Raw genomic sequence first — 11,453 nt, 5'->3', positions numbered from 1 at the left:
CCTCCAACATACAGCATACAAAAAAAAAAAAGTTGAGTTGGTATGAAATCAGACACAATTGTCAACAGATTTAGGATGTTAGATTTTCTTAAATATCTAGAAAATCTTAATTTCTTCCTGTGTTCTTATTTCTGTTATTTTTGGCATTCAAGAGTAAGCTGGCATTGGGATTCTAAGGAAAAAAAATATATCAGCAATAACTGAAATGCTTTTAGGGTTCACAGTTTTAACTTCTAAAAATTTAGTTTCTCTTTCCTCTCATGGTTTTAAATTCGTAATCCCGGAACATGATAAGGAAAGGAATATTGATTTTTTTTCACCTTTTATATATCTGTGTTTCTTTTCACGCTTAGTTCATATCCTGATATTGGAAACGATCCAGGAATAATTCCTATATATAGAAAAAACTGTGTTTGTCTGCTGCAAAGCCAGGTTAAACTAGAGATAACTAATACTGTGATATAGTAGAAAGAGCCCAGACATGAGGCACTGCAGTCCCAGCTGCCCATTCTAACTTTACTCATTAATTTCACTGCTTCTCTCAAAAGGACACACTGTCCTTCCCCTTAAAATATATAAATTAGGTTTAAGAAATTTCCCCAAAATGTGTTTCTGGATGCTGATACATTTTAATATTAAAAAATGCTTTCACATTCACAAAATATGAAAAAATACTGTTTCAGTCAGAAAATAGCACTTCTTGCAACCTTATGAATGGGCACTATGAATCTCTAAAGAGATTAGACTCTATGTTCTTTTCCAAACTTATTTAATAGTGTAAACATTAAAAAAAAAACATGGGATGAGTATTTAACAGATGAGGTTGAGATATCCTTTAAAATCTAAAAACCAATAAATATCAAAATATAGCTTGTCAAAAATGAAAGTGAAATGCTCCAAAATGTGAATAAATATTTTTTAAAAGAAAAATTGCTACTATTACAGTTTTTAGTTTTGAATTTGAACTTTGGCCCAGTCCCTTTGATGATGTGGAAATAAAAGATCTTGCTAAGAAAGATAATTCTGGTATTATAAACTTCTGCATAAAAGGAAATAGGGTTGCAGGAATATGAAATAAAAAGACCTAAGCTAGGAAGAGTAAATTACTGAATCTCTCTAGCTGCAAATAGCATAATGTTTAAAACAAAACATACTCTCTCCTTCTCCTTCATTGCATTTAAAACTAATCACATACATGTGTGCATGTACAACACACTCACATACACACAGAAGCTCTGCTTTGGTGGAAATATTGAAATCATCAAATCATAGGACGCAATGTTTCACTGTCCCTGAACTGCAGCTATAAATTCCCCATTGTCTTCTCCATTGATTAATGGAAATCATTATCTTCCAATTTATGGTTTTCGTAAATCAATATTTATTCAGTGCCAAGAGGCATGCCTGAGTTCTTGGTGATTTAGAAACACTGACTTAACAAAGACAGCTATTCCTGCCTTCTGAAAATTTGCAATTTAGAAGAACACATAAGAGTCACTGAAGATTTGATCATAATTTTTCAGTGCAGCTTGGCACTAAGAACTAATGATAGGTGTTTGTAATTTACAGCAAAATCATGTTTGCATCTTATTGCATACACCCCAATTACTGTATCTTCAGTGTTTCCTAGTAGCATGGTGTTTGATAAAACAGTACTGACTCTGTCAAATTCTAAAGAGTTGATAACTATGACCAATTTAGAATATAGAAAGTATTCATTATGGAACACAAGGATGTTTTCCTTTTTGCATTTATAGATGAAAATGACAAAGGCATTTTAATTGTATCAACTGATAGAATTTCAAGAATTCAGGTAAATAATTGAACAGACACAAAGAAATGTGTAAGGAAAGTTGATGTAGTAATTAGGCATAAATGCATATGAAAGGACCAGGAAGAAAGTAGATACCTGGGTATTCTTCCTCATAAATTAAGAAATCCATTTTATTCAAAGCTTTTAAAATCTAGCTGCTGGCTGGAGAAACCTGGTACCCAGTTGGGTCAGGGGTACTGGGAGCTGAGCAAGCAATAACTCTCTAGGCAAAAAGAAAGAAAAAAAAAAAAAAAGCAAGAATGACTCCACATAGTGGAGATTTTACTCCCCTACTCCCCACTGCTACGTACTGACAGTCCAAAGACTGGGATGCAAATTTTGTTTTTGGACGGATGAGGTCAGAAAATGTCAAGGGAAGGATTCTTTCAACTGCCTTATATTTTTCAGAATTTTAAAAATAGGAACTTGAATAATTTCAAAGCAACAATTATGTTTTTCGCTTTTTTTTCTTCTAAAAGTAGATATTTGTAGTCCAGAGGTGAGCATCTGCTCAGGGTAATGTGCTTATTCTATTGAAATAGACGTGAGCATGAGGATAATCCACAATAGCTATGGGATATCCCAGTCCTCCCAATTCCCATGATTGATTTTCCTCCCTGATTAGCAATTCCCTTGCTGACACCATGACACCCCAAACTACAACACATCTGCTGTGTTCCCCAAACCCATGGGATCTCTCAGTCTTCCAGCTCCATCCTAAACATCTATAAGCAGTACATGTTGTAGAAGAGGACCTGGGCCAGTCCTCTGCCAACATAGCAGAAGCTTCCCCTAGTGTATTTCAGGCTAATTTTATTCTCCAACATATTACAGAAATGTGTAATCCTTGAGCACCAAATAATTGACAGCAAAGAATATTCCTACAACTAATATTTTTGAGCCCTGCTATGTTCCAAATATAGGCCTGAAAGTACAGCAATAGTAGAGAAAGATCCATATTTCCGCAGATCTTAAGATACAGTAGGAGAGGGCAAATGACCATCAACCTAACACATACCTACACATGTCAGATGACAACTTTGTGGAGAAGCAGGAGAGAGGGTTAGGGTCACTGTGGAGGACACTGTTTCAAATCGAGTGCTTGGGGAACAGCCTCCTCAGAATTGCTCTTTAGAACAAAGCCTGATGGCTGTGAGGGAGTAGATCAGGCTGATTTCTTGAGAGAAGAGCATAATGACATGAAAGAAAAGGCAAAAATAAATTTGTCTTGATGGTCTCTCACCACATAGTGGTGAAGTTGGGAGGGTAGTGGTGAAGTCTGGTCAGGAATACACAGAATAACTTCTTCTCAAGAAATGTTAAACCCAAGACCTTGACTTTAGCAGCAGTTGCCAATCTGAACAGCTTCTCCTTGCTTCCTGATCACCAGGCTTGCTCATTCACAAGCTCTTCAATGCCTCAATGCCTACAAACCCTTTACTCACCTGTCTCTTCCTTTCTTACAGATTTGATCATCATCCCTATGATTTTTATGGCATCCTTGATTCTCTCAAGTTTTTATCCATCTGCAGCACCCACCCTCAGCCTCGTGATCAGTGCTGCATTCTGCCCAAACCACAGGCTATGACATCAGGAACCTACAGTCTTGGTTCCCCCAAAACTTCCATACAATCTCAAGCACTTGATCTAAAAAGCAAATCTTACAATACTACTCCTTTACTTGAAATCCTCTAATAATTCATCTTTACACAGTAGAGAGCCAAGACTCCCTGGCTTGACATTAGAAATCTATCATCTCACTTCAGCCAATGTTTTAGCCTAAATGACTGATTCTCCCAGCCCTTTATAAATGCCATATTAAAATCAATCATCTGGGCATCTTTAAGTCCCATTTTACTCATGTTGAATCCCTTTCTTTGAATTCTGAAATACCTCCTTTAACTTCCTCCATTTGACTAACGATTGTCGCCTTTATATCTTAAACTCTACCTTCTCCTGGAAATTTCCCTGGCACTTTTCTCTAAGCCTGCATTGAAAACCTCTACACCACCTTCTCATATGCCTCGTGCTGACATATATCATTGAATTTATCTCTTTACACTATACTTGTCCTAACTATATCTTTATTAGAAGCGTGATGTCTTCCTTTACCCTACAATAAAAGGAGCAAGCCAAAACATATAAGTAAACAACATCAACAAAATGATGAGGTTTCTATGGTAGGAGTTTAATTTTATTTATCTTGAATCCCCAGTCCTTCAGCACTGTTTATGACACATTTTAAATTGAATGAATAAATGATTAGATAAATAAATGGTCAAGATTGCCAATGGGAAAGTGTATATCATTAAGGATAATGAAAGAGATGAAATGGAAAGAGAAAAATCTAAGTGAGGTGCTGATATCATGGAAGAAGTTGATATACTATTCTAAAGATATTTAGGAAAGTGACACGGACGATGCAGAGGAGATAGGGTAGCTGATCATGGTTTTTAATAAAAATTTCTTGGTTGATGCTTGATAAAAATGGCTTATAGGTGACAGCATTCATTTATTTATTCATTCTTTTAATTGCAAACACCTTTGTGGAAATCCTCACCAAGCAATTTGCCAGATACTGGGAATAGAATGGTGAACACGAAAGTACAGTCCTTAACTTCCCTGGAGTAAATTCATACAAGGGAAACATAAAATGACAAATGCATCCTGAAGTTTAATTGCGGACAGATTCTCACTCAGTAGGAAAATAATACGATCCTTTGGGAGCAACAAGAACAAAAAAACAAAGAATACTACCTACTTCAAGGAGTCAAAGAAGGCTCTGCTGAGACGTGATGCTTGATCTGTGAGCTGAAGCATGCCTAGGAGTAAACGAGGCTGAGTTTGTTCCACCTTCCCCCAGAGTTGGGAATCAGGGAAGGAAACTAAAGTGAGAGGAGAGAAGACACATTTCTGGGAGAAACCAGATCATGGGGGTGTTTGAACATAATAGAATACAGCACAGGGAAGTAGAACATTAGGGAAAACAGAGCTAGTCATTGGACTAAGAATGATGATAAAATAATGGCTGCTAACCTTTCTTGGTCTATAGAACACCTGGGTGTCAGACATTGTGCTAAGTGTTTTTACACTCTATTTTCAGTTAATAATGACAAAAAGAAATATGAAGAAGCATAATTACTTTTCCCATTTTACAAACTCTTGAAACTGAGTCTACAAAAGTTAAGAAATGTTCCCAAAGTTTCAACTAAGTAAACAGCAAAGCCCAAATTTGAGACATTTGGTCATTCAGTTCTGGGGTTCCAGGACATGGGTTATTGCTTAATTAAAACTTGACACATGTATGTTTTAGAAGAGTTTTTCTACCTGGTACTGATGTTCTACCCTCCCATGAGAAGTGAAACTGGAAGGATAAAGTGGAAAAAGCTTACTCCTACCTTTCATGCGTATCTGTCCAAAGTATAACTTAGTCTACTTGCCAGGAGGATTCAGCTGATCAGAGCAGGGCCAGACACAGTGTTTTAATGCATCTTATGATTTTTTTTTTTGAAACTCTCAATTTTGTGGATTTCAGTGATAGGAAGAGAGATATTGTCAGCATCTTGCTTCTCTACCCTTTTCCTCCACCAACATTTTCTCCTCACTCTTTCCTAGAACAGCCAATCCCTCTCAGCACACGCCTAGGCACATAACTGAGGCCAGAAGTTGAGAAGTCATGAGTGGATGGTGCTTTTGGTGATGAATTCAGATTTCTCTTCTTATCTAGAGCTGTGTGAGGGTTGCAGCTGGATAACGGTGCCCAGCTTTCAGGAGATTAATTTGGGGGAAATGTATCTTGCGATGCCCTTGATTTGTCTTGAGAAGAATAGGATATTTTTTGCTATGTGCTTCAGTGCTCCAACATAGTGAGAGATGCCATATCCTCCAGATAAAAACAAAACTAAACAAAAATCAAGATTACAGAAATGGACACTTAAAGAAAGTTCCTTCCTGCCTTAGGAGTTCATAACAAAATTGGGAGGCAGGAGGCTTGTGTGTGACTTGTAGTCTCCAAGGGTGATAGACCCACCTACATGGGTGGTTGCTCTGACTAGCCGGATATTTCCACTGTGTAGGAAATCCCTCTACTCAGCAGTAACGTACCTACCAGACAGAGGACTTTGAGCATCCTGTAAGCACACATTTCTCCTCTTTGCGTACAATCCTTTCCTTTTATGGTTGCTCCATTTAACCAGAAGCTGAGAAGCATTGCTTTTGTTGACCTCACCTTTCCTTCTCAGACATTTTCTTTTTTTTTTTTTTTTTTTTTTTTTTTTTAGGGAGGAAGGGAAGGAAAGACAGAGAGAAGGAAGGAAGGATGGAAGGAAGGAAGGGAGGAAGAAAGGGAAACATCTTTAAACATTTTCTTGTTTTATTATATTTTGTTTGTTTGTTTGTTTCTTACATGGGCTGGGGCCGGGAATCGAACCGGGGTCCTCCGGCATAGCAGGCAAGCACTCTTGCCCGCTGAGCCACCGCGGCCCGCCCTCAGACATTTTCTTTAGTGAAGCACTAGCTACATCAAAGACTTTCATTTTTACATTAGCATTTGCATTTTTAAACATCTGTAAGTAGAAATGATCAATACTACATAGCCTCAATCATTGTGGAATGTGGAGTGAAAAAACATCTATGTCCTTTAAAGGTTAGGGAAAATAATCTAAGTGATTAAAGTCATTTCAAATATTGTCCTTTCTTAAAATATTTAAGTGTATGGTTTTTTCAAGTTGGATAAATAAATGAAATCTGCTGAAATACAAATGGAAGGGTGAATGAGAAATAATTAGTGGGCAACACCTTTGGTTTAGGTGGGGAGAACTTTCTCATTTCAATTGCCAGAGGGAAAGAAAAAACTGTTTCTATTAGGGTAACATGATCTTTAAAATCCTGCATCCCTCAAGAATAGCTCCAATGTAGGAGACCACTTTTCTCAAATCCTATCAACAGCAGCACTTTTTCCCTCCAGACTCATTGTAAGGCAGTTTTATTGCATGGAAAGCAGGTGCTGTTGGGGACAGAAATGCTGCTTGACTGACAAATTGCATTACTAAGCATTCTAAAAATCAATTATAATGCTTACCCTGAGGACCAGGGTTTAAACTTTCACTCTATAGCACTGTTTTTCTTTTTCTTTGTTAAAATGAAGTCTACCTTGTTTTCTTTTACTTATGGGTCCAATCTGTCAATTAATAGTAGTACCAGTTTTGTATGTGTGTGTTAGTTATTAAACCTAAAGTAAATGATCCATTTAACACTTATTCTCATAGATAAACAGAAAGTTAGGAAACTCTGATGATAACATGTAAATTTCTGGTGGGATTTAGGGCTACATTCTATTACTTAAATTTATTCTCAACTCACTAAAGAAATACATTTAAAACCCTCCCCCAGACTCCCTTTCATTCTCATTCTCTCTCTCACACACACACGTGTGCACACACACGCACACACACTCACTCACTCACATGAAAGCAACTGCAGTGTCCAGTACCACTTGGGAAAAGGTCAGCACCCCTGGTATTGTGCCGCATAAACAAAAGAGATGCACTTCTTTGAAAGGTGTCTCTGCTTCTGCTTTGCCCTGGTTCAAGCTGCGATTGTTGTCCCAGCTGTACTTGTCATGGACTCAGATACAGTCTTCCACTTCCAAGAAATGACATACAATTATTGTCCCAAGTTTCAGAAATGTCAGTGCAGCCTTTATTCCTACTCCATTATTGTCATTGTGTCCTAAATTTTGCAGTCCTCAAAACTCATTTCAGAATGCCCCTTCAGGAAAGATCCTGGCAGGGAGTTTGACTTGGGAATCAAAATATTGTCATAAAATACATGTTTTGTTGCTCCTGTTCTTATAGCAAGAAATGCTCATAGGCTTATCCTGTATCTTCTCAGGTAGGGAGTATTTGAAGTGTTTGGGAGAGTCATGCCAGCAGCTTTTAACAACATACTCAAAATAAGTGTTGGCTTCTACCTCAGCGCTCTCCAGTCTTTCTTCTGTCTGTTTGCCATCCAAAATTTTAGATTTGTTTAGAAATAATTGAGAGAGATAACCAACAAAAAATGAGTAGTATCGAAGAGTGATATTTTTTAACTTTTTCTTTTAGTGTAATTTTGATATTATTATATTTGCATGGAATTCAGCAAATAGAATTCTGGGTTATTTGCCCACAGGCAAAAAAATGAATTAATGCTTATACAGAGGCTGCGTCTCTCTTAGTCTTGTGTTTCCTGCTCCAAAATCTATTCCAATGGATGGATGTCGACTTTGGATAATTTTTTTGGTTCTCTAACTAGGTGTTTGTTTCTTGGGCCATTTAAATATGTATTTAATATTTGGTATTCAGTATTCTTTATAGAGTGACTGTGAAGCATAAGTGGATCCATAATATGCAGTCCGTGGAGGAGGGCACACAGTAGCACCAGATAAATGTTAATTTTTGTAATTAGTATTGTCAGTATTCTTCCTATTCCTTCTTCTTGTGCCCAGTTTTCTCAAATGACCTTTCCCTAAAACTCCTTACACTTCTCATCTCTCTTCCCAAGCAGTTGTGAATGTTTTCTAATTACGCATTAGCAGATGACAATATTTGGATTGTTACTCTTCTAGGGAGGTATTTGCATTGAAAAACACTCTATGCTAAAGACCTCATAAATCACATTATAGATCCTTCCACTCTGTCTACTTCAAAGGCTGATTTTTCTTCACACCTAAAAGGATTTGACTACGTGGGCCAGTAAATTCAGTTACGGTATATAGACACCTTATAAAGTTTTCTGGCCAGAATTTATAGGTTGTTTTACTCTGTTGAGCAGTCATAATTTCAAAAGACATAAGATCATAAGTCTCAAGGTTGAATAATCACCAGTGTTGTCCCGATGAGCCAAAATGTCACAATGAGGCTAAATAGCCTATGTTTCTGACCCAGCTGTCAGGTGTTATTAATAGGCTGACTTAAAAAATGAAAGCAGTAGGGGTGTCACAGACATTTTGAGGCCCATATGCTTAAAGCAGTAAAACACCTGCCAGGATGAGTTTCTGGTTCCAAATGAAGTAAATCAGCTTGCTTTTCCCCCCACAGTTAAAAATACATCAACACCTACTCACAATACTGCCTTGTGCAATAACGCTTAGGCTACCACCTCTTTCACTCGGAGCTGTTTGCGATCTAAGGTATAACACCTCTTTCCATTCTCTTCACTTCTGGGGTGAACTTTCAAGTATGTGTTCCTTTGCTGTGTATGTGCAATGGCTGGGGGCTGGGGGGGGTTGCATAGTATTAGCTGGGCTACTCATTTTTTATCTGCAGAGTTTACAAAAATTTAAAGTGGAAAGTTGTGCACTTACAACATAGAAACTAGGGGTGACTCAGAAGATTCTATCTCAAGATGCAAAGTGTGTTGATGATTAAGCCTGTCAGAACTCAACTTTAATAACTATTATTTGTCCATCTGCAGCCATTCCATATAGCGGGAAGAATAGGAAATGATATTTTGTGCTACTAAAGGATGGAATATACTTCCTTCAGAAGTCACTGAAAGCTTACTCTTATTGGAGCTCATTGGCTAATAATTTAATTTTAAAATCATTTTTATGCCTTTATTAAAAAGAGATCTAGTTGGGCCACGGTGGCTCAGCAGGCAAGAATGCTTGCCTGCCATGCCAGAGGACCTGGGTTCGGTTCCCAGTGCCTGCCCATGTTTAAAAAAAGAGAGATCTAGTCAAGTTGTTGGTCTTTCTGTGGATGAAATTCACTGTGTGTCATTATGGTGGAGTTGAGTGGATGGGAGTTTTACTAAGAGTTGATCATTCTGAACAAGCTAAAAGCCTGGTTAACTCTTCAGTTTGAATCAGTTTGCCACACTTTCATTAATATGGCATCAATAATTTATCCATTTGAGTAAGATTTTATTCTTTTGTCCACTGATCAGAGGAGTACTGGATTGAAGGGGAAGGGAGAAGAGTAGGATAGAGTGATGCTGGCAATTTATACTTTATCCCAAGGCCATCCTTAAGGACTTTTGCTTAAGCTGTTTCATTATTCTGCTTCATTTCCTTTAGAAATCATTTAGTTTTTGAGTTCTCTATCCATTTTGATTGTCTTGGATATTTTAAAAATTGATCCTCAGGACAATTTCCAAATAGCAACTTCAAATGATTTTAAGCTATGCTATACTCACTCTATTAGTGTACATTCTTCCACAACAGCTATTTGGCAAGGCAGGTTTCATTGTACTACTAAGATATTTTTCTTTTTCTTTTTTTAGTCTGATTGTGTTTAAAGCATACTTGCTACTTTAAGCACCAGTTCTTTCGTATTTCTTACCAAATGACTACGTAGTACTGGCAAATGTCATTGAAATTCCATTTTATATGCTACGTGCAGTAGCCAGATGTTGACTACCAAGCTGAAAGAATCTGATTTACTATTCTCTACTCTTCTTTCTTCTTTCCACTCCTGAAAAATAATTTCATTTATAGTCATTATGTCTCCTATTGCCTTACCGAACTTAATGCTTAGGAGAAAGTTGAAACAACAATGTGTGTTCATCCCAGATTCATATGGTATTTCTAATATTAGAGATTAACTGAGTTTACACTTCTGGGCATTATGAAGAAAATAAAGCTAGTAATAGGATGCTTCAGAAAAGATTGTTGGAAGATAATTTCATGAGTAAATGTCAGATCAATAGTACTATATTCTGCTGACATTTCTTCCCTTGTGATGTATCTAACTCAGTTAGAATCTAAACTAGAATCACCTAATAAGCATAACTAGGAAGCACTCCCATAGACTAGCAACCTGTTTTGATTTTTTCAGGTGTTCATACCACCTGAAAGAAAAGCCTTCTTTATAGAGTCTTATTGTTACTGCATTTGCTGTAGCATCTATCTTTCTTCTTGTTTAGATTAACATTGGATTGCTTTATTATATTACTTTTATAGTCACAGAAAGACAATAACATCTGAAAAAAATGATAGTGCACTTGATGATTATTTTTATATCACTGCTCAACAATTTTGCTTAAAATCTAATTTTGCATAGGCATGGTGGATAAAAAGAGCTCAAGGTCTTCTCAGACAATAAATATGGCAAGCCCTACCTTTCACAGGCCATAAAAGTATCTTCAGTCTTCCAAGACCACATCAAAGGTGAATGATTACTTCCCATTCCTAGTTATTCGATGTCTCATTGATGCTGGATTAAAAATTGAAAAAGGCTTCCTGATCATAAATTTCCTTGAGATGACTGCATTTTTTACTATGTGGAGGCAGTGCCAATACCAATAATAAAATAAATAAATACAGAAAATAGAATTTCATAGCAACTCTAATTGCTTTAAATATGTATCTTGTAGGTGCAGACCCGTTGCTGGGTGGGACTTTTTGACTAGATTGGTTTCATGGAGATGTAACCCTGCCCATTCAAGATAGATCTTAATCCTTTCCTGGAGCCCTTTATGAGAGAGAACCCAGAGAAGCGAAGAATGAAAATGCCCCAAAGATAAGCCAGAAGGACCCACAGGAGCTGAGAGAGCCATTTTGAAACCACGGCCTAATATAGCCTTTTCTTTACATAATACAGAGATATTAAAATTATTTTACTGTAAATAAATAATGGAAAATACTTTATTTACATGT

The sequence above is a fragment of the Tamandua tetradactyla genome, chromosome 3 (genome assembly GCF_023851605.1).
Source record: "Tamandua tetradactyla isolate mTamTet1 chromosome 3, mTamTet1.pri, whole genome shotgun sequence".
NCBI lineage: Eukaryota > Metazoa > Chordata > Mammalia > Pilosa > Myrmecophagidae > Tamandua > Tamandua tetradactyla.
This window is presented reverse-complemented; position numbering follows the sequence as displayed.